Below are 25,154 nucleotides of genomic sequence, written 5' to 3'. Positions count from 1 at the left end.
AATTATTCAGTATGGCCTTCAAGACCCTCCATAGTACCATTTCAACTGCATCTTCAGCCCTTTCACCTACCAACACCAGGAGTATATTTTATCTTCAGCTTGCTGAATTATGAAATGTTACTTTCATAGTCATCTTTCCATATCTGTGCCTTTGCTCTGAGGCTTTACTGGTAGACTCTTCTTACGTCCACCTCTAAATTTCCAAGTCATCTCAAGTCCCATGTCAAAGCTGCCTCCTTCACAAATCCTTTGTTATTCTTTTCCAATATGTGCTTGCGTCGCTCTGCTGAACCCTCATGGGACACTATCAACACGGATTTTTTTTTTACACTTTTCTTAATCTCCCTTGTACTTTTGTATTACCAACATGACTCTCTTGCAGATTTCTATGGGATTGTATGTAACATTTTTAAATTCAGTATTCTGTCTTTTGGAATCAAAATATATTGGCTGATTTAAGTTGCATATTTTCAAAAGAGGAAAAATTCCTGTTTAGAAAGAGGAAGCAGAATCTTCAAAATGAAGCCAATAGCAATACTTTGCAAACTTTAGGGGACAAAGTCAAAGGGAACTGCATTTATGAGGCCTGCAATAGGTTCAGAAAGTCGCATATTTAACAAGCTACTCAAGTGATTCCATGCAGGTGGTCTGAGCATCACATTTTAAGAAACACTGCCAGAGAGAACACACAATTGCTAAAGGGAGCAAGGACAGGTGGTAGCCAATATGTATAACAAACAATTATCTGTAATTTAAATTATCCATAGTTCTGCAATCACAGAACAGAAAGTTGGTCCAAGCACAGAAATGGTTAGCTGTAAACAATAAAAATTTCATGATTAAAAAAGTATAGTGAGGGAAATTACACTGGACAAGTGTTCTATGCAACTTGAAAAATGGACACGAATTATATTTTAGAAAAAAAAAATAAAAATAAGCTTTCTTGTACTGATTCTGTTAGATTTACAAATAGGAGGAGAGAATTTTACATTGATACCACATAAGAAACTTAGTTAGAAATAGTCAATACAAACATTAAATTGTGTGATATCAATCTAGAGCTTAACGTTAAAGCGATAGCAATCTAGAGCTTAACGTTAAAGTACTATAAGTGAAAGAAAGAGTTAAAAATGTAGGAATCAATTTATACCTATTAACTTCTTACAAAAGAGTTATCTAATTGCACACAGGATTTGTATTTTAATCATGCCCTGATTTTCTGTTTCTTTAGATATATAATATTTATTTTGAAATAAAATTTATATTTGCAATACAAGATAGGTCACAAGCATATCCCATTGCCTCAGGTCTAAAGAGCTTATGACTCCTACTTGCCCCACTTGCAAAGGGCTGCCAGTTCCCTGGAAAAGTTGTCTTCGCTTCCTTCTAGAAGAACTTAAGAAGTATCATGTATACTCAGAAATAGATCATTTTTTATTTTGCACAGATGCTGACTCGCTTGGCCTCATCTGGGTGCCACTATTCTGCCAAGTTCCTATCATCTCTTGTCAGTCATCACTGAGTACCTCTTAGTCTGCCAGATGCTATAATCTTCCACGGCCGAGTCACTGGCACCACCAAGATGATAAACCTCCACAGTGTTCTTTTGCAAAATGGAGAAGACTGCTTTTCTCTCCTTTGGTTTACACACTGGAATGTACTGTGAATCTCTATTTTTAGATCAATGTTTTACAGAGGTTTCAGACTTTTTTGCTTATAATTGCTTTAATTTTCATGGAAATTAGATATGAACTTAAAAGCATTAATAAGTGGATCAAGAAGCTAATATGAATTATACACATAACCACTGCCTTCTCAAATACTTATGCAATCAGTGTACAGTGTTCTAAGACCTCATTTCTCATGTGAGTGAGCTTCTCTTGATCCTCCATTATCATCTTTGACCAGTTTCATTTATAGGTCAATAAAGGTCCCTGCTACTAAAATAATAGATTTTTTTTAATTAAGAGCTCTATTTTTATATTGAAAACATTCTCAAGTGGGGAAAATGTTATATTGAATAAAATATAGGTATCATACTTATGAGAAGCTGTTTTTTCATTTTAAATTATAAAAACTTAATCCAGAGACTACTGACTACCTGGTGGATACTTAAAACTATGTAGACAGTGGTAAGAATAAAAGAATATCTATAAGACTTAATCAAAAGTTGCAAATTGAACATTTTTGTTTAGCCTGTACAGTTGTTTACCTTAAAACATACCTAAATTAAACAATAAACATAATAATTTCTGACATTATGTAGGGCCTTATATGGATTTAACTTATTTAGTCCTCACAAAATCCTATGAGGTAGGTAGCACTACAATAATGCATCTCCCCCCACACCCCCAAATAACCATCATGGTGTGGACTTTATAGCATCTAAGACAGCACTATTTTTTTTAATATAAATTAATTTATTTTCCAATTTGGATTCCTTTTATGGTACTGGCACAAAGACAGAAATATAGATCAATGGAACAAAATAGAAAGCCCAGAGATAAATCCACACACATATGGACACCTTATCTTTGACAAAGGAGGCAAGAATATACAATGGATTAAAGACAATCTCTTTAACAAGTGGTGCTGGGAAATCTGGTCAACCACTTGTAAAAGAATGAAACTAGAACACTTTCTAACACCATACACAAAAATAAACTCAACATGGATTAAAGATCTCAACGTAAGACCAGAAACTATAAAACTCCTAGAGGAGAACATAGGCAAAAACTCTCTGACATACATCACAGCAGGATCCTCTATGACCCACCTCCCAGAATATTGGAAATAAAATAAAAAATAAACAAATGGGACCTAATTAACCTTAAAGCTTCTGCACATCAAAGGAAACTATTAGCAAGGTGAAAAGACAGCCTTCAGAATGGGAGAAAATAATAGCAAATGAAGCAACTGACAAACAACTCATCTCAAAAATATACAAGCAACTCCTCCAGCTCAACTCCAGAAAAATAAACGACCCAATCAAAAAATGGGCCAAAGAACTAAATAGACATTTCTCCAAAGAAGACATACAGATAGCTAACAAACACATGAAAAGATGCTCAACATCACTCATTATCAGAGAAATGCAAATCAAAACCACTATGAGGTACCATCTCACACCAGTCAGAATGGCTGCGATCCAAAAGTCTACAAATAATAAATGCTGGAGAGGGTGTGGAGAAAAGGGAACCCTCTTACACTGTTGGTGGGAATGCAAACTAGTACAGCCACTATGGAGAACAGTGTGGAGATTCCTTAAAAAACTGGAAATAGAACTGCCTTATGATCCAGCAATCCCACTGCTGGGCATACACACTGAGGAAACCAGAAGGGAAAGAGATACGTGTACCCCAATGTTCATCACAGCACTGTTTATAATAGCCAGGACATGGAAGCAACCTAGATGTCCATCAGCAGATGAATGGATAAGAAAGCAGTGGTACATATACACAATGGAGTATTACTCAGCCATTAAAAAGAATTCATTTGAATCAGTTCTAATGAGGTGGATGAAACTGGAGCCTATTATACAGAGTGAAGTAAGCCAGAAGGAAAAACATAAATACAGTATACTAACGCATATATATGGAATTTAGAAAGATGGTAACAATAACCCGGTGTACGAGACAGCAAAAGAGACACTGATGTATAGAACAGTCTTATGGACTCTGTGGGAGAGGGGGAGGGTGGGAAGATTTGGGAGAATGACATTGAAACATGTAAAATATCGTGTAAGAAACGAGTTGCCAGTCCAGGTTCGATACACGATACTGGATGCTTGGGGCTAGTGCACTGGGACGACCCAGAGGGATGGTATGGGGAGGGAGGAGGGAGGAGGGTTCAGGATGGGGAGCACATGTATACCTGTGGCGGATTCATTTTGATATTTGGCAAAACTAATACAATTATGTAAAGTTTAAAAATAAAATAAAATTTAAAAAAAATTAATTTATTTTAATTGGACGCTAATTACTTTACAATATTGTATTGGTTTTGCCCTACAGTGACATGAATCCACCACGGGTGTACATGTGTTCCCCATCCTGAACCCCCCTCCCCGTCCCATCCCTCTGGGTCATCCCAGTGCACCAGCCCCAAGCATCCTGTTCCTGTATCAAACCTGGACTAGCGATTCGTTTCATATATGATAATTTACATGTTTCAATACCATTCTCCCAAATCATCCCACCCTCACCCTCTCCCACAGAGTCCAAAAGACTGTTCTATACATCTGTGTTTCTTTTGCTGTCTCGCATACAGGGTTATCGTTACCATCTTTCTAAATTCCATATATATGCGTTAGTATACTGTATTGGTGTTTTTCTTTCTGGCTTACTTCACTCTGTATAATAGGCTCCCGTTTCATCCACCTCATTAGAACTGATTCAAATGTATTATTTTTAATGGCTGAGTAATACTCCATTGTGTATATGTACCACAGCTTTCTTATCCATTCATCTGCTGATGGACATCTAGGTTGCTTTCATGTCCTGGCTATTATAAACAGTGCTGCGATGAACATTCGGGTACACGTGTAAGACAGCACTATTTTGAACTACATTTTCAGGTTAGAACACTGAAGCACAGAGCAGCTGAGTGACAGCAGAGTCATAGACTAATAAGTGGCAGAGTCAGGGTTCAAATGCAGGGTCTTGGCTCAAGGCCTCCTGTGGGCTATGCTACTTCAGAGATCAGAAGATTTCACATTGTATTTCCTATTTCTGGCCTTTGTGGAAAAATCAGATGATCTGGCAGCATTATCCCTTCATTTTGTCATGATTCCTAAGGACTGAAGGAATGAGGGCTGCTCCCCTGTGTCAGCCCACATATCCATAACCCTTCAATGTTATACTTGCTTTGTTATCCTACAGCAGAGGTGAAGGGAAAGTGAAAGATCCCTGAACTGAAAGATAGTTCAAAAGGGCTTGGTATTCCATCTGTCCTTCTTTACCACAACACATGTCACCACTGGCCCTGTATGCATGTGACTGTGAATTTACATCTAGGTTTTCAAGCCAAGACCTCTTTACAAAATAGCTGAAAATCTCAGAATTATAATTGTAGCTAAATAATATAGAGTTTCACTCCAAGGCTGTAGAATATATTGATTTTCATCACAAGGCTTTGGATTATACAGGCCCAATTTATTATTTTTTCTTTTTTAATTTTATTTTTTTAACTTTACAATATTGTATTGGTTTTGCCATATATCAACATGAATCCGCCACAGGTATACACGTGTTTCCCATCCTGAACTCCCCTCCCTCCTCCCTCCCTATACCATCCCTCTGGGTCGTCGCAGTGCACCAGCCCCAAGCATCCTCTGATGCATATACAGGCCTAATTTAAATAATAGCTTCACCACCTATAGCTGTATGACTTAAAATAATTAGATTTTAAGCCCTGAACCTTGGTTTCTATTACTATTCAGTGTATCAAATGAAATAAACAAATGCACAACACATCCATACTCATTGAATGAGTAAATGATTAGGTGAATGAAAATATAAATGAAACTTTATAAAGTACTAAATGAGTACTGCATTTTCAAAATTATTTTTAGGTATTAACTCAGTTTCATGTTCAGGTCTTTGATAGGAAAAAGAAAAGTGCTGATATAAATAACAGTAGGCTATTTATATACTGATGATGTTGTTCTTATAGCTTCTAATCAGGATGCCATAGACAATAGTTAGATAATTTGCTAAAACTGTACTTTTCTTTGATCTATCATTTCTAAGGGCAAATACCTTCCTGTAGAGCTAGAAGAGATACCTGGGAATTGTTACCAAGATCCTGGTCAATGATTTTATTTCACTAACAACTGAGATGACTTTTGCTACTTAAATGTATTCTTCCTCTAGCATTAGCCTTGACAAAGTAATTGTTTGCTTGAAAATATACTTTCTGTTTATTGACAAAGCATTTGCAGAAGGTGGATGACACCAAAAAGAAACTATGGTGACCATTATTTTCCTATGACATACATCTCTGGATACTTGACTGCTGAAATACTAGATCCTAGGAGACTAATATTATTAAAGACTAATATTGAGGACTCAATTATGTGTTTTACAGAAAGCAGACACTCAATAAATACTTGCTCAAGAAGCAAATTAATAGACTAATAAGCAATTGAATATGTAGCAGGAAGTTCGCTGTATGTGTACACATTTGCATCAGATCACACATACAATCAGCCTCAGCATCAAGAGAGGGAGAAAAAAAATAGATTAGGTCATGGTCTCAGCAGAACACATCTCACTTCACTACATTAGGGTATTTCCGGATTTCCAAAGGTAAGCAATGAGATGCAAAGCTGGCTTTAGCTACTCCTTTGAGCATATAATGATTTCCTGAAGGGAACTTGAAGGGCTTCATGATTGCCCCATTAAATATACAAAGATTTCCTAAAGTTGAATTCAAAGGGGTATTTCTCATGGGAACTGGATGTAAAATCAAACTCCAAATGGCTGCCCTATGACACAGTATGGACCAGCTGTTTCCAGAGAATTCCTTGAATATGCAGGATCAAAAAATAGTGTGAAGCAGGCATTGAATGAGAAGCTAAGTCTCCATGAAGCATTGAATTATTCTATAACTAAGGAACCATCAAGACATCCCTAAGTGCACAATTCAAAATACAAATTATATTTACCAAAAATAATGTTTTTGGTAAATCCTTTTTATATTTTTATTCAATTCCTCAAAACTTGATATCCATGAGTCCTCAGGTTATTTTTCAGTAAATGTTGTGATTAATGACCCTAAAATATAAAAATACTTTTGCATGTTATTATCTTTTAAAGTATCAGAACTAAGTAATTTGGAGAGAGAAAAGCATACTTCTGAATACAGATTATGATTTGATGGCACACACAATATCACAGATTTGAAATATTTCAACAAAAGTAATTTTAAGATATGAATAATATGTGCTTAGTTGCTCAGTCATGTCTGACTCTTTGTGACCCCATGGATTGTAGTGCACCAGGCTCAGAGCTCTGTCCATGGAATTCTCTAGGCAAGAAAACTGCAGTGGGTTGCCATTAGAGAAAGAAAAATCTCCTAATATCTTCGATGATTAAAGTCACAGCAATTCTTTATTATTTTCTGAGAAATATCATATAATGGACAATAGCTTAAAACACAGAAAGACAATAACCTTCAATAATATATGATGGAGTAAAGTCATGTTTTTTAAAATTATTCTCCCTAAGTAAAATAAATGAGAACAAAGTGAGATGAAAATTTTAGCTACAGTGAGACTAAAAATGGCTACAAACCCCAAACCACAGTTTGTCAAAGATGCCTATCAAATATTACGCCCTTTGGATTAAATCTGGGTAGATCATAAAACTCTATACAATGTTTCATAGTTCAAATAGCACGCGTAGTTCCCTAAAAGATTTGTATGGGACTTTGTCCTTTTCATTATAGGGGACTGGAATGCAAAAGTAGGAAGTCAAGAAACACCTGGAGTAACAGGCAAATTTGGCCTTGGAATACGGAATGAAGCAGGGCAAAGACTAATAGAGTTTTTACAAGAAAATGCACTGGTCATAGCAAACACCCTCTTCCAACAACAAAAGAGAAGACTCTACACATGGACATCACCAGATGGTCAACACTAAAATCAGATTGATTATATTCTCTGCAGCCAAAGATGGAGAAGCTCTATACATTCAACAAAAACAAGACCAGGAGCTGACTGTGGCTCAGATCATGAACTCCTTATTGCCAAATTCAGACTGAAAATGAAGAAAGTAGGGGAAACTACTAGACCATTCATGTATGACCTAAATCAAATCCCTTATGATTATACAGTGGAGGTGAGAAATAGATTTAAGGGCCTAGATCTGATAGATAGAGTGCCTGATGAACTATGGACTGAGGTTCGTGACATTGTACAGGACATAGGGATCAAGACCATCCCCATGGAAAAGAAATGCAAAAAAGCAAAATGGCTGTCTGGGGAGGCCTTACAAATAGCTGTGAAAAGAAGAGAAGTGAAAAGCAAAGGAGAAAAGGAAAGATATAAGCATCTGAATGCAGAGTTCCAAAGAATAGCAAGAAGAGACAAGAAATCCTTCTTCAGCGATCAATGCAAAGAAATAGAGGAAAACAACAGAATGGGAAAGACTAGAGATCTCTTCAAGAAAATTAGAGATACCAAGGGAATATTTCATGCAAAGATGGGCTCAATAAAGGACAGAAATGGTATGGACCTAACACAAGCAGAAGATATTAAGAAGAGGTGGCAAGAATACACAGAAGAACTGTACAAAAGAGATCTTCATGACCCAGATAATCACGATGCTGTGATCACTCACCTAGAGCCAGACATCCTGGAATATGAAGTCAAGTGGGCCTTACAAAGCATCACTACAAACAAAGCTAGTGGAGGTGATGGAATTCCAGTTGAGCTATTTCAAATCCTGAAAGATGATGCTGTGAAAGTGCTGCTATGCCAGCAAATTTGGAAAACTCAGCAGTGGCCACGGGACTGGAAAAGGTCAGTTTTCATTCCAATCCCAAAGAAAGGCAATACCAAAGAATGCTCATACTATGCTCACAATTGCACTCATCTCACACACTAGTAAAGTAATGCTCAAAATTCTCCAAGCCAGGCTTCAGCAATATGTGAACCATAAACTTTCTGATGTTCAAGCTGGTTTTAGAAAAGGCAGAGGAACCAGACATCAAATTGCCAACATCCGCTGGATCATGGAAAAAGCAAGAAAGTTGCAGAAAAACATCTGTTTCTGCTTTATTGACTATGCCAAAGCCTTTGACTGCGTGGACCACAATAAACTGTGGAAAATTCTCAAAGAGATGGGAATACCAGACCACCTGACCTGCCTCTTGAGAAATCTGTATGCAGGTCAGAAGTGACAGTTAGAACTGGACATGGAACAACAGACTGGTTCCAAATAGGAAAAGGAGTACGTCAAGGTTGTATATTGTCACCCTGCTTATTTAACTTATATGCAGAGTACATCATGAGAAATGCTGGACTGGAAGAAGCACAAGCTGGAATCCAGATTTCTGGGAGAAATATCAATAACCTCAGATATGCAGATGACGCCACCCTTATGGCAGAAAGTGAAGAAGAACTAAAAAGCCTCTTGATGAAAGTGAAAATGGAGAGTGAAAAAGTGGCTTAAAGCTCAACATTCAGAAAACGAAGATCATGGCATCTGGTCCCATCACTTCGTGGGAAATAGATGGGGAAACAGTGGAAACAGTGTCAGACTTTATTTTTGGGGGCTCCAAAATCACTGCAGATGGTGACTACTCTTACTCCTTGGAAGGAAAGTTATGACCAACCTAGATAGCATATTCAAAAGCAGAGACATTACTTTGCCAACAAAGGTCCATCTAGTCAAAGCTATGGGTTTTCCAGTGGTCATGTATGGATGTGAGAGTTGGACTGTGAAGAAGGCTGAGCACCGAAGAATTGATGTTTTTGAACTGTGTTGTTGGAGAAGACTCTTGAGAGTCCCTTGGACTGCAAGGAGATCCAACCAGTCTATTCTGATGGAGATCAGCCCTGGGATTTCTTTGGAAGGAATGATGCTGAAGCTGAAACTCCAGTCCTTTGGCCACCTCAGTGAAGAGCTGACTCACTGGAAAAGACTCTGATGCTGGGAGGGATTGGGGGCAGGAGAAGAAGGGGTCGACAGAGGATGAGATGGCTGGATGGCATCCCTGACTCTATGGACTTGAGTCTGAGTGAACTCCAGGAGTTGGTGATGGACAGGGAGGCCTGGCGTGCTGCAATTGATGGGGTCGCAAAGAGTCGGACATGACTGAGCTACTGATCTGAACTGAACTTGAGCATCCAGGTTTTAATCCTTTCCTTGAAAATATCAGGTGGATGGTGGGTAGGAAAACCATAGAATAGCTGACAACTTCTAGTGTGCATGATTGTAGAGGGAAGATCAACAAGAGAGACAATACTAAAGAAAGAAAAGCCCAGCTTAGTCATATTTATTTTAAAATAATAATATCCTAAATCACAAAATTTTATAAACATGAAAAAACTAAATGGGAAGAAAGAGGCAATCAAATATTATCTCCAGATTTCACTCAACATATCAAAGAAGAACAAAAAACAATCTTGAATTTCAAGATTGCCACCTCAAGTTTTAACCAAGTGATTTCTGTCATTTCCTTGGAATAAAATTTGAAGACAAATAAATTCCTGAGACATAAGACACGGAAGATTGAAATTTGTTGTGGAATGCTTTAGGAATCATCATCATTGGGGAAATGAAAGACACAATATTGGGTAGAGTGAGAAGTTTGGTCATTACACACTCACAGCAAAGGTATGAACTGATCTCAGGGTGACTCAGGAATTGGAATAGCCTTACACAGTTGTCCCAGTTGGCACAGGGATCAGCCTTTTATACTTTGATGTTTCCAGTTATTGAATAGTTTCATAGACATTGGAAACCTCTCTTAAACACAGCAGTTCCCAAAAGCTGAGGAATGAGTGCTATATTTCTGAAGTTGATGAATGGAGATTAGGGCAACATAATAGTGTTCACTAAACATATCTGAATAAGTGAAATACAGTGTATACAGGTATTTTTGAAAACAATGTCTATGACTTAAAAGATTTTATGAATTAAACTTATCAAATCCAAATCTAAAGTAAAAAGGAAGAACGATATACAATGAATAGAATATGATAAAAAGATGGAAGACAAAGAATGTCCAGCATATGCATTACTAATACTCTTGAACAGAATAGAAAAATAAAATAAGAAATATAGTCCCACATGATAAGTAAAATCAATGGAAAACTGAATAGTAACTTCAAAAACTATAGAAAACAAATGACTAAGAATATGTTAATTTAATCATATTGTGATAAATTTATTGAATTCAAGTTAAAAGAAAGAGTTCAAAGGAAATAGAGACAGAATTAGTAGATTGTCTCCATAGGGGAAACATTAGGCTGGTTCCCTATTATTTCATACTAAATTTTGGTACCAGAAAACAATAAAAGAATATTTACAATATTTTAAAAAAATATGTCATAAGAACATTATTTCAAATTATTTATTCTTCAACCTGAGGTTATCATTAAGATGCAATGTGATACAAAGTTCTCAGTAAATCTACCACCCATGAACCTGGCTTAAAAAAAATTTAAAAACTATAATTCACAAAGCTAACATGTGAATAAAATTAAAAACTCAGAGCACAGAAAGCCTGTAGTTGGTTTGAATGAACTGTAGTGAGCACTGAAGACCAAATTAGGCTCATAACCCACCCCAGTATTCTTGCCTGGAGAACTGCATGGACAGAGGAGCCTGACAGGCTACAACCCACAGGGTCGCAAAGAGTCGGACACGACTATAGCAACTTGGCTCTCACATAAACCATACATATAGGAAATACTTGAAGAGATAAATTGAAACACAATGGTGATTAACTCAGTTTTTATACCATTGACAACTTAAATAAAGACAGGAGACCTGAATAAAATGATTACTAATATTAGCTGTACAAATAGATGGAAAGGTAGACGGTTCATATAAATGTGATATTAATTATTTTTTCTAAGAAAAATGGAATAAAATTTAAAGATCCTGCATTCTAATAAATTCTAATTTTATATAAATATCCTTATACAGTTTATTTTTATACCCTTTCTTAACCAATTCTTAAATAGAAATCAGAATCAAAATCAAACTTGTAGAATACCGAGAAAATAACTACAGTGAAAATACTCTCTACTGAATATACAAATCCACTAATAAGCAGAAAAGAATAAGGAGTGAATTGATTTATCAATTCAAAATTTAGAAAAAGAGAAGAGGAATTACTAAAGATGTGAATACAAATTAGTGAGTTAGAAAATAAAGGAAGTAAACATAATAGTTCTAATATATTAGGATCTCTGATACAAAAATAAATAATAAAATAGAAAAAGCATTCATATTAACTCATATAAATATGGGGAGAAAATATAAACTTAAAAATTCCTTATGAAATGTGGGATATCACCTGAAAGAGAAAATGTTTTACACACACACACACACCCATGAATGAAAATAGTTTCTACAATAATATGCAAATAGATTTGAACACAAGGTTAAAATAAATCATTTATCTTGTAACTACAAATGAGCAAAAAGATAGCAAGAAAACATATAAAACCTGAATATACACTTGAGAATAAAAAAATTGAGAAGGTTTCTAAGGATTAAACCACAGACTCAAGCCAGGTTCTGTGACTTTAAACTTCAAGGAAAAGATAATCACAAGATTATGCAGTCCTCATTTTACTTGATGTATCAGCAAGGTGTGGCAGAGATGGCCCTGCGTGGTCCTTCCACTTATACCCTAGTCTAGCCTTCTCCATCAGAGTAGGTTCTCATCACAAGTAATGGAAACTATATTCTCCATTTGTTCAAGCCAACAAGCTTCATCATCATTTATCCTTCCCTTTTTCTCACACCACACATCTACTCCATCAGTAAATCCTATTTGCTCTACTTCAAAATATATCCAATTTCCCTGAAATCTGGCCTTTTATCATTTTCCTCATCATAACATCCTGGTGTAAACCACCTTCATTTCTTATCCAGATTATCTAGTACTCTCCTCATTGATTCTCCCACCTCTGTTTTCACTTATTCTTATTTTTTATAGATAATTGTTTTTATCCACCTGTTAACCACAGTCTTTTTCAACAAAACAGCAAGAATGTTGTTCTTCAACAATCATGTAAAGTTTAAAAATAAAATAAAATTAAAAAAAAAAAAACCTTTCAAAATAAATGATGGAAACCAGGAAAAAAAAAAAAAGAATGTTGTTCTTCAAAAAGTCAGAACATATTATTTTTCTGTCTGGACTCCTTCCAAAGTTTTCATATCTCACTCAGAATAAAAAATACTCCAATCATCCAAAAGGCCCAAAGGATTAGATTTCCTATTACTTCTCTGATTTTAATATCCCATCATTCTCCCTCTTGTTCATATTACTCTAGCTGCACCACTATACAATCCTTCCTGTGACATGCAAAGTATGTTCTCTGGCTTCAGGGTCTTGTCACTTGCTCTTCCCTCTCCTTGGAATGTCCTTGTCCTATATTTACATATATATATATGCATAGTTCACTCCATTACCTTTTTTAGTTCAAACATCACTGTCTCAGTGAGACTGTATTTGTATTCTTTTACTGACATATCAAATTATCATAATTTAGCAACTCAAAACAACATAACTTTCTTGCTTCACAGTTTTGTAGGTCAGAAGTCTGGGGTGGCTTGGCTGCTTTCTCTCCTCTGGTTTCATCAGGCCCAACTCAAGGTGTCAGCTAGTATGGATAATTACCTTCAGTCTCTGGGGATAATATGCTTCCAACATGATTCAGTTCAGTTCAGTCACTCATTCATATTCAACTGTTTGCAACCCCATGGACTGCAGCACTCCAGGCCTCCCTGTCCATCACCAACTCCCAGGGTTTACTCAAACTCATGTCCATTGAGTCAGTGATTGCCATCCAACCATCTCATCCTCTGTTGCCCCCTTCTCCTCCTGCCTTCAGTCTTTCCCAGGACCAGGGTCTTTTCAAATGAGTCAGTTTTTCATATCAGGTGGCCAAAGTATTGGAGTTTCAGATTCAGGTTCAGTCCTTCCAATGAATATTCAGGACTGCTTTCCTTTATGGAGAAGGAAATGGCAACCCACTCCAGTATTCTTGCCTAGAGAATCCTGTGGACAGAGAAGCCTGGCGGGCTGCTGTCCATAGGGTCGAAGAGAGTCGGACATGACTGAAGCAACTTAGCAGCAGCAGCAGCTCAGCAGCTTCCCTTTAAGATGGACTGGTGGGGTCTCCCTGAAGACCAAGGGACTCTCAAGAGTCTTCTCCAACACCACAGTTCAAAAGCATCAATTCTTCGGTGCTCAGCTTTTTTTATAGTCCAACTCTCACATCCATACATGACTACTGGAAAAACCATAGCCTTGACTAGATGGACCTTTGTTAGCAAAGTAACGTCTCTGCTTTCTTAATATGCTGTCTAGGTTGGTCATAACTTTTCTCCCTAGGAGTAAGCATCTTTTAATTTAATGGCTGCTCAGGTTGGTAGAATTTAGTTCCTGTAATTGTGGGACTGAGATTTGTGTTTTCTTGCTGGTTGTCAGCCAACAGCTTTCTCGTCTCTTTAAATAGAGAAGATCACCTGTATTCCTCTTTAGCTTTTCCATCTTCAAATCAACAAGAGTTATGTTTCCCTCCTCACAATACTAATCCCTCTATTTCTTCTGCCACATAGCCTCTACTTCGAGTGGGAGAAATTCTCATCTTCAGGAGCTCATATGATCAAATTCAGACCCAGATAACTGAGAATAATCTTTCCATTGTAAAGTCTATAACCTTAAATATATCTGCAAAGATCCTTTTGCCATGTAATATACAATATGCATAGGTTTCAGGGATTAGTGTGTGCACATCCTTGGGAGGTCATATTGCCTACCACCCCAGTTTGACTACTCTGTTTTTGTACACCCGTGGCAGATTCTTATTGATGTATGGCAAAACCAATACAATATTGTAAAGTAATTAGCCTCCAATTAAAATAAATAAATTTAAATAAAAAAAAATAGAACAGCTTATGTGCATACTACCAATCCCTTTATCTTTTAGTTTTTTCACAAGGAATTATGATAATTTACTTATATGATTTACTTGTTTATCATTTGTGAATATATGATATACAAAATCCTAAAATATATTGCTTCATTCACCACTGTATTTTCCTACTACATGCTAAAGTTATTTAGCATGTATTAGGCATTCAACTATTTATTGGATGAACAGATTAAATAATAATTATTTGAGAATATAGAAAAAAAGTAAATCTTCTATAGTAATTTATTTCAAATTTAGTATAACACATTAACAAAATTTGACAAAGTTCAAACAAGAAAAATATAGAAGAATGAAAACTTGGATAGCAAACTGCTGCTGTTAATATCCTTGGAGAGAAAAGTAAAATTGGTGGAGGACATGAAGAAAAAAAAATATGCTTAATTCTGAATAATTACTTATTCTTTAGAATTTTACTATAAAGATACATTTAGTTAATAGTTAATTAAAATGAATGAAGACAGACTGTCTCTTCAAAATTAAAAAGCAAACTAAAGCAAAGTTCTGCTGCTGCTGCTGCTGCTGCTGCAAAGCCGCTTCAGTCGTGTTGGACTCTGTGCGACCGCATAGACGGCAGCCCACCAGGCTCCCCTGTCCCTGGGATTCTCCAGGCAAGAACACTGGAGTGGGTTGCCATTTCCTTCTCCAATGCATGAAAGTGAAAAGTAAAAGTGAAGTCGCTCAGTTGTGTCCGACTCTTCGCGACCCCATGGACTGCAGCCTACCAGGCTCCTCCATCCATGGGATTTTCCAGGCAACAGTACTGGAGTGGGGTGCCATTGCCTTTTCTGAAAGCAAAGTTCTAGCTATAGTCAAATTAATAGAAATGAAAATTCTTACAAGAATCAGTGGGACCTTAACAAGATGGTTTTAATAATTAACCGGAAAAAGTAAAGATGAACAAATGACCAGAGAATATCATAATCAGAAGTATAAAAGGAGTAGTAATAAAGTTATTATATTCAATAGTACAGGTTTTATAAAAGTTTGGTACTGGCACATGGATAGATAAATAGAACTGAATATAAACTCCAGAAATAGCACAAAATATGTTTGGGAAATTAATATGTGATATAGTATTCATATAAGGATTTTTCACTTCACAAAGTAACATTTGGATATTTTAATATTAATAGTTTGAAAAACAGATGATTAAATCTGAATCCATATTTTACTCCTCATACTCAAATAGATTTTAAGGAGACAGTAGATTTTAATTTAAAAATAAAAACTACAAGATTGTGAGAACAACCATAGGTGAATAATTTTATGATCTTAAATTAGATAAGGTCTTTCTAAGAAAGACATAAATCTTAGAACCGAAATGGAAAGCAATTGATAAGTTTAACTGTAGAAAAATGTTAAATTTGTACACAACAAAATTTCAGTTTCATTAATAAGGCTAAAATGTGATTTTAAAAATATGATAAAAACTATACATATGCACATGAGTATGCATCTGAGATATATATGTAAATTATAAATATGTGCTGCTGCTGCTATGTCAATTCAGTCATGTCTGACTCTGTGCAACCCCATAGACGGCAGCCCACTAGGCTCCTCAGTCCCTGGGATTCTCCAGGGAAGAACACTGGAGTGAGTTGCCGTTTCCTTCTCCAATGCAGGAAAGTGAAAGTGAAGTTGCTCAGTCGTGTCCGACTCTTCGAGACCCCATGGACTGCAGCCCACCAGGCTCTGCCATCCATGGGATTTTCCAGGCAAGAGTACTGGAGTGGGGTGCCATTACCTTCTCCATAAATATGTGACAAAAGACTAAATTTTCTTAATATATAATCTTTTTTGAATGACCAAGACTCAGATACAAAAAAGATCAAAGCAGATGAGCAAAATGAGTCAATTGACATATAATCAAAGAAGTGCACATGTGAACATTTCTGATAGCACTTTTCACCAATGAGACCAATAAAATGTAAGAAATATTAATATACAAAATTCTCATGCACTCTGAGACTATGATATATAAAATCATTTTGAAAGGCTCTTTGATATCTATCTTCTTATTTAGCTATCATCTATCTGTATATATATAGAAGATAGAGAATCCAAAATGGTAGAAAAATACATATGAGAACATACACATTTTAATGAGCATATCTTTTGATCCGTATCAGCTCTATTTTTGAATATGTGTAATAAACTCACCCAAAGATTGTTAAAGATGTATAAGTAGATTGATATCCAGAGAAGGCAATGGCAACCCACTTCAGTACTCTTGCCTAGAAAATCCCATGGACAGAGGAGCCTGGTAGGCTGCAGTCCATGGGGTCGCAAAGAGTTGGACACGACCGAGCGACTTCACTTTCATTTTTCACTTTCATGCATTGGAGAAGGAAATGGCAACCCACTCCAGTGTTCTTGCCTGGAGAATCCCAGGGATGGCAGAGCCTGGTGGGCTGCTGTCTACGGAGTTGCACAGAGTCGGACACAACTGAAGTGACTTAGCAGCAGCAGCAGCAACAGATTGATATCACTCTGTGTGTGTGTGTGTGTGTGTGTGTGTGTGTGTGTTAGTCACTCAGTCATGTCCAAGTCTTTGCAAACCCATGAACTGTAGCTTGCCTGGCTCCTCTGTCCGTGGAATTCTCTAAGAAAGAACACTGAAGAGAGTTGCCATTCCCTTCTCTAGGAGATTGTCCCAACACAGGGATCGAACCTAGGTTTCCCACATTGCAGGCAGATACTTTCACCATCTGAGCCCCCAGGGAAGCCCTGATATCACTGTACTCTGTAAACATATAAACTGAAAATAAGTGCATTTTAATACAGTGTTTTTAAATAAATTAATGCATTTTCATATGATGTTGCACTCTGCAAATATTATAAAGAATGAAGTAATAAGAAATATTTGAATTGGTGGCATGCTTTTCTACTGTAAAATTCCTCTTTATATTGAATAAATATCTTGAGGAAAACACTTTGATACTATACAAATATCTTGATTCTCCTCAAAGAGAGAAACCTATTTACTAACTAGAGTACATTATTTTTATATGTTCTTATTGTCTTTAGCCTTGCAATGTAGTGTACAGTCTACATAATGTTCTCCAAAGTTAATTACATGAATTCTGTTCTTCCCTACCCCTTTCAGTGTAATTATGTTAGTGATCTGTAAGACTACTCTGTTATAGCGGTATCCCATTTTAGGCTCAAGAAATACAGTAAACTTACAGTTTGTCTAGCTTATTTCTTTTGCATATTTGGGAGAGATACTTTTCCCAGCTCTCTACTTTCCCAGGTGAAATCTAGAAGTTCCAATCTGCATTACTTTATTTTTTTTTAAAGTGAAGTTTATAGATGAAGAAAACTCAAATAACTAAATCTTGAACAATCCCCAATTCATGAATACATTTCTAAGCATGTCTAACACAATTATCAAACTGAATTTTCAGGAGGAGATGCAATTCTAAGTATACTGCATGGATGCCCTTGGTTCCCTATAGTGAGACCCTGGTTTGCAAGTTTCCACAAATTGATTTAAGAGATAATCAGCCACATTTCAAATGCCATTCTTTGCTGGCTTTATTGCCCTCTGGGCTCTCAATGATTCCCAAAACATAGCTGTGCCTACATCAGCCTTGGTAATTACCCAAGCTTTTTTGAGTTAAAAGAAAGAAAACGGTAATTGAATGAATATAGTTCTCTTTTGCCCTACGGTGAACTTAGTTTTCTTTGTAAGTGTCTTTACCATTCATTCTAAAGCTGCATTCAACATCTTAACTAATGTGGAACTTTAGGGAAGAATTTCTAAGATGTTTGGAGAATCAAAGCAAGTGACTCTAAATCAGGTTTCACTGAGTTCATTTTAACTGTAATTTACAGATGTGCTCAGATTTCCAAAATACATAGTTGTGTATTATGTAAGGACACATTTATTTCTGTTTTTAGGTTTAACCGGCACTCATAAAATATACATTATACTATTCTATGATTAGAACAATTTGAAACACTTGACAACTGTTGAATAAACATGGTAATTCATTAAAATATGGGGGAAGTTTTCTCTTTGGCGGTATGAATAGCTTTTCTTTTACTTCTGCACAGAATGCTAATGTAGAAAGCCTGTGATCAAAGTGTACTGGAGATGCACTTTTAGGACAGGGAGTCACTCCACATTGGTGTTACTGCTTGATTCTTTTGTTAGTGAAAATGCCACTTGCAGCAGAAGTACACACAGAGAGGGAGAAAGTGACAATTCTGAACAAGGAAATCAAAAAATGTTGAGTTGCTTACTGATGTTCTGGTGAACATGAAAAGTTTCCTTTGCAGTATGGCCTCTACTATAACATCTTTTTTCTTCTGTGGGCAGAGTGACTGTTGGACAGCTACAGCCTCTTTCTAGATGGCAGGAATGTTCCTAGAAGTTGACAAACAGTTCACATAATGTGACTTGTACTCTTATTACTGAAGACAGGCTGAAAATGCATTGCTTGCTCTGATTCTCAGTGTTGCAAGCTGTTGCTAATGAGGTAGGTTTTTTTTGTTTTGTTTTTAAACAACTAAGACTCTAGACATCCTATGACAAGCCCACAAATATGGTTATTTTTTCAGGTGTGGATCTAGATAATTCAATCAGACTTGCCTGTAACAATCTACAATTGTAAATGGATTTATTATGCATGTGTACTTCACTTATGCTAAACTTTATTACTAAATGCTTTCAGAACCATTTAACTCTTATTTTGTCCTACTGAAGATGAGAACAGTATATTTAAATTAAAAACTAGTCTACCTCCTTAATATCTCAGTCTGATACTTCTTCTGTAACACAACTCTTACATGGACATATATTTAACATTAAAAAATCATGTTTTCAAATAGAATTTAATAAGTAGAGAGATATAATAACAGAAATATTGGCTTAAATCCAAAAAATGCAATGTGATCTTCATTCTGTAAAACCACATGTACCTTTACTTATATTATAAAATGTTAATTGCTGAAACCTAGTAAAGCATCCAGAAATAGACCCAAACATGGATGGTCAGTTATTTTATAAAAGTGATCAAAAATTATTCAATGGAGGAAGGATAGTTTTCTCAACAAAACATGTTGGATCAATTGGACATCTTCATACCAAAAATAAATTACTAAAATAAAAAAACCTTAACTTCACACCAAAGTGGATCCACTTCACAGCAAAGTGTATCCCAGACTTTTGTAAAACTTAAAACTACAAAACTCATGAAAAGAAAAAAAAACAGGAGAGAATTTTTATGACTTAGGGTTGATTAAAAAGCACAAATATAAAAGTAAATATAAAAGATAGTTAAATTAAACCTCAACAAAATTAAAGCCACTGTTCTTAGAAAGACATTGTTTAAAAAATAAAAAGACAAGTCACAGAACAAATATTGCAAAACAAGAATATACAAAGAACTCTCAAATATCAATATAAAAAAACAAAAACTGAATAAAACATAGGCATAAGATTTTGAAAGAACCTTAATCAAAGAAGATACATGCAAAATAGAAAAGGTCTTATGAAAGCATGCTGTTGTTATAATCATTAAATAAATAAAGTTGAAATACAATAAAATACTACAATTTATCTATGAGAAGGGCCCAAATTAAAAGAAAACAGAATCTTTCTATACAAAATGATGGCAAGGATGCAGAGCAACTAGACAGCTCATATCTTGCTGATGGGAATGCAAAATGCTATCAGTCACCCAGTAATAATTCAGTCACTCAGTCGTGTGCGACTCTGCAACCCCATGAACTGCAGCACGCCAGGCCTTTCCATCACCAACTCCTGGAGTTTACTCAAACTCATTTCCATTGAGTAGGTGATGCCATCTAACTATCTCATCCTCTGTTGTCCCCTTCTCCTCCTGCCTTCAATCTTTCCCAACATCAGTGTCTTTTCAAATGAGTCAGATCTTTGCATCAGGTGGCCAGAATATTGGAGTTTCAGCTTCAATATCAGTCTTTCCAATGAACAATCAGGACTGATTTCCTCTAGGATGGACTGGTTGGATCGTCTTGCAGTCCAAGGGACTCTCAAGAGTCTTCTCCAACACCACAGTTCAAAAGCATCAATTCTTCGGCACTCAGCTTTCTTTATAGTCTAACTCTCACATTCATACATTACTACTGGAAAAACCATAGCCTTGACTAGATGGACCTTTGATGACAAAGTAATGTCTCTGCTTTTTAATATGCTGTCTAGGTTGGTGAGAATTTTCCTTCCAAGGAGTAAGCGTCTTTTAATTTCATGGCTGCAATCACCATCTGCAGTGATTTTGGAGCCCCCAAAATAAAGTCAGCCATTGTTTCCACTGTTTCCCCATCTATTTGCCATGAAGTGATGGGACCAGATGCCATGATCTTAGTTTTCTGAATGTTGAGCTTGAAGACAACTTTTTTACTCTCCTCTTTCACTTTCATCAAGAGGCTCTTTAGTTCTTCTTCACTTTCTGCAATAAGGGTGGTGTCACCTGTATATCTGAGGTTATTGATATTTCTCCCAGAAATCTGGATTCCAGCTTGTGCTTCTTCCAGCCCAGCCTTTCTCATGATGTACTCTATAAGTTAGATAAACAGGATGACAATATACAGCCTTGACGTACTCCTTTTCCTATTTGGAGACAGTCTGTTGTTTCATGTCCAGTTCTAACTGTTGCTTCCTGACCTGCATATAGGTTTCTCAAGAGGCAGGTCAGGTGGTCTGGTATTCCCATCTCTTTCAGAATTTTCCACAGTTTATTGTGATCCACACAGTCAAAGGCTTTGGCATAGTCAATAAAGCAGAAACAGATGTTTTTCTGCAACTCTCTTCCTTTTTCCATGATCCAGCGGATGTTGGCAATTTGATGTCTGGTTCCTCTGCCTTTTCTAAAACCAGCTTGAACATCTGGAAGTTCACGGTTCACGTATTGCTGAAGCCTGGCTTGGAGAATTTTGAGCATTACTTTACTAGCGTGTGAGATGAGTGCAATTGTGAGCATAGTATGAGCATTCTTTGGTATTGCCTTTCTTTGGGACTGGAATGAAAACTGACCTTTTCCAGTCCTGTGGCCACTGCTGAGTATTCCAAATTTGCTGACATATTGAGTGGAGCACTTTCACAGCATCATCTTTTAGGATTTAAAATAGCTTAACTCTAATTTCATCACCTCTGTCAGCTTTGTTTGTAGTGATGCTTTCTAAGGCCCACTTGACTTTACATTCCCGGATGCCTGGTTCTAGGTGGGTGATCACACCATTGTGATTATCTGGTTCGTGAAGATCTTTTTTGTATAGTTCTGCTGTGTATTCTTGCCACCTGTTCTTAATATCATCTGCTTCTGTTAGGTCCATACCATTTCTGTCCTTTATTAAGCCCATCTTTGCATGAAATGTTTCCTTGGTATCTCTAATTTTCTTGAAGAGATCTCTAGTCTTTCCTATTCTATTGTTTTCCTCTATTTCTTTGCACTGATCGCTGAGGAAGGCTTTCTTATCTCTCCTTGCTATTCTTTGGAATGCTGCATTCAGATGCTTATATCTTTCCTTTCCTCCTTTGCTTTTCGCTTCTCTTCTTTTCACAGCTATTTGTAAGGCCTCCCCAGACAGCCATTTTGCTTTTTTACATTTCTTTTTCTTGGGGATGCTCTTGATCCCTGTCTCCTGTACCATATCACGAACCTCCGTCCATGGTTCATCAGGCACTCTGTCTATCAGACCTAGTCAATGTTATAGTCACTTTGAAACAGAAACAAATATCCACACAAAAATTTACATATGGATATTCTTTGAGACTTTGTTCCTGATTGCAAAAAATGGGAAATAAAGCAATGTTCTTTGACTAGTAAACAGATAAATAAACTGTAGTACATCCATACTACAAATTTTTATTCAGCTATAACAAATCCAAGCTACTGATTCTCACAGAAACATGGATTCCTTTCAAAAACATTATGCACAATAAAATAAGTCAGCCCTAAAAGGCAGCACACTTTATGGTTCTGTTTATCTGGCATTCTGGAAAAAACAAATCTATAGTGACAATCAGATCAGTGGCTGGCAGCGCCTCTGGGAGGGGGATAAAAGTGACCATGAATGGATGTCAGGAAACTTTGGAGTGATTAAAATACTTTATATCTTGAGCAGTGGTATTTCCATGACTTACAAACTGTCAAACTTCATAGTAAAAAAGGATCTGAAACAAACTTATTTTACTGTGTGAATATTTTACCTCAACAACCAAGTGTTAATATTATTTGTTTATTGGTAATAGAGTTTTCTTCTCTTTGCTGTTCTATAATTTCAAATTTTAAAATATTGCAGAATTTCAATACTGAAAATGTATATTTTCTTTCTCAGCATTGTAAATCAATTTGATTGGAGGAAGAGGCTAAAGTAGGCTTCCCAGTACTGGCTGCTTCTCTAATACATCTTCTATAGAAGATCACAAGTGAAAATTTTCTTTGGAAGAACTGAGAACTTTTATTTTAAGCAACTGAATAGAGATACTGAAACAGAAAAGAAGGCTCTGCTAAGACTTATCATAGCCATGAGAAATCTCCTATCAGCTCCTCTTATAAATTAATAGCTATATTCCCTTGGATTTTTAAGATAGGCTAAACAGCTGTATTCACTCAGGTTGTAGTGTAAAGGGTTATGGTTACTATTCTGTTAATGTAGCAGTATGTAGTTATAGAGAATCAAAAATTCTCTCAAGAGAAATAGGCTTAGTAATCATTAAAGAGGCATTCTACTTTTTCTTGCTGTAGTACAATGTCAGGAGTCTCAGATTGTTATTAACATAGAGGCAATTTAAGCAACAGTGATAGTTAAAGCCAACTTGATGTAATAATACACAATGTGGAAAACAAGATAGTCTGTAGATAATAGCCTTCTAAAAATTTTGACATTGAAAATATTGATTAGTTCTAGTAATTTTCTGGTGGAGTCTTTAGGGTTTTCTATGTAGAGGATCATGTCATCTGCAAATAGTGAGAGTTTTACTTCTTCTTTTCCAATTTGGATTCCTTTTATTTCTTTTTCTGCTCTGATTGCTGTGGCCAAAACTTCCAAAACTATGTTGAATAGTAATGGTGAAAGTGGGCACCCTTGTCTTGTTCCTGACTTTAGAGGAAATGCTTTCAATTTTTCACCATTGAGGATAATGTTTGCTGTGGGTTTGTCATATATAGCTTTTATTATGTTGAGGTATGTTCCTTCTATTCCTGCTGTCTGGAGAGTTTTTATCATAAATGGGTGTTGAATTTTGTCAAAGGCTTTCTCTGCATCTATTGAGATAATCATATGGTTTTTGTTTTTCAATTTGTTAATGTGGTGTATTACATTGATTGATTTGCGGATATTGAAGAATCCTTGCATCCCTGGGATAAAGCCCACTTGATCATGGTGTATGATCTTTTTAATGTGTTGTTGGATTCTGATTGCTAGAATTTTGTTTAGGATTTTTGCATCTATGTTCATCAGTGATATTGGCCTGTAGTTTTCTTTTTTTGTGGGATCTTTGTCAGGTTTTGGTATTAGGGTGATGGTGGCCTCATAGAATGAGTTTGGAAGTTTACCTTCCTCTGCAATTTTTTGGAAGAGTTTGAGCAGGATAGGTGTTAGCTCTTCTCTAAATTTTTGGTAGAATTCAGCTGTGAAGCCGTCTGGATCTGGGCTTTTGTTTGCTGGAAGATTTTTGATTACAGTTTCAATTTCCGTGCTTGTGATGGGTCTGTTAAGGTTTTCTATTTCTTCCTGGTCGAGTTTTGGAAAGTTGTACATTTCTAAGAATTTGTCCATTTCTTCCTCATTGTCCATTTTATTGGCATATAATTGTTGATAATAGTCTCTTATGATCCTTTGTATTTCTGTGTTGTCTGTTGTGATCTCTCCATTTTCGTTTCTAATTTTATTGATTTGATTTTTCTCCCTGTGTTTCTTGATGAGTCTGGCTAATGGTTTATAAAATATTAAACACAGTGCAATTTAAGCAAAACACTTCCAATTGAACATAGCCACCGGGATGCCTTTTGATTTCTAGATTGGGCATCACAACCAAAATCACAGTAATTGCTTTTTTAGTTTTTAATGGACGAGTTGCTCAGAAAATAAACTGCATTATCTGAATAGAGATTGTGTTTCCTTTTAACTTTTTAAATAAAATTTATATAAATATTTCAGTTAAAAATAATCCATTAATAAAAAGTGAAATCCCATTGAAACTCAGAAAATATTTTGAACTGAACACAAATATTAAAATTTTGGATGTAGTTAGAGCAGTTCTTAAAAGAAAAATCTATGTCTTCTAGTGCTTATAATAACAAAGATGAAAAATCTTTAAACAAAAACTTAAGATTACATCTTAAGAAATTAACATAACAGAAGTAAACTAAAAGTAAGCAGAAGGAAATAATAAAGATTAAAACAGAAATTATTGAAACAAAAACAAGAAAAAACAGTCAATCCAAAAGTTGATTCTTAAAAGATAAACAAAAATTGACAA

The sequence above is a fragment of the Bos indicus genome, chromosome 10 (assembly GCF_029378745.1).
Source record: "Bos indicus isolate NIAB-ARS_2022 breed Sahiwal x Tharparkar chromosome 10, NIAB-ARS_B.indTharparkar_mat_pri_1.0, whole genome shotgun sequence".
In the NCBI taxonomy this organism is placed as follows: domain Eukaryota; kingdom Metazoa; phylum Chordata; class Mammalia; order Artiodactyla; family Bovidae; genus Bos; species Bos indicus.
Note: the sequence above shows the minus strand (reverse complement) of the source record.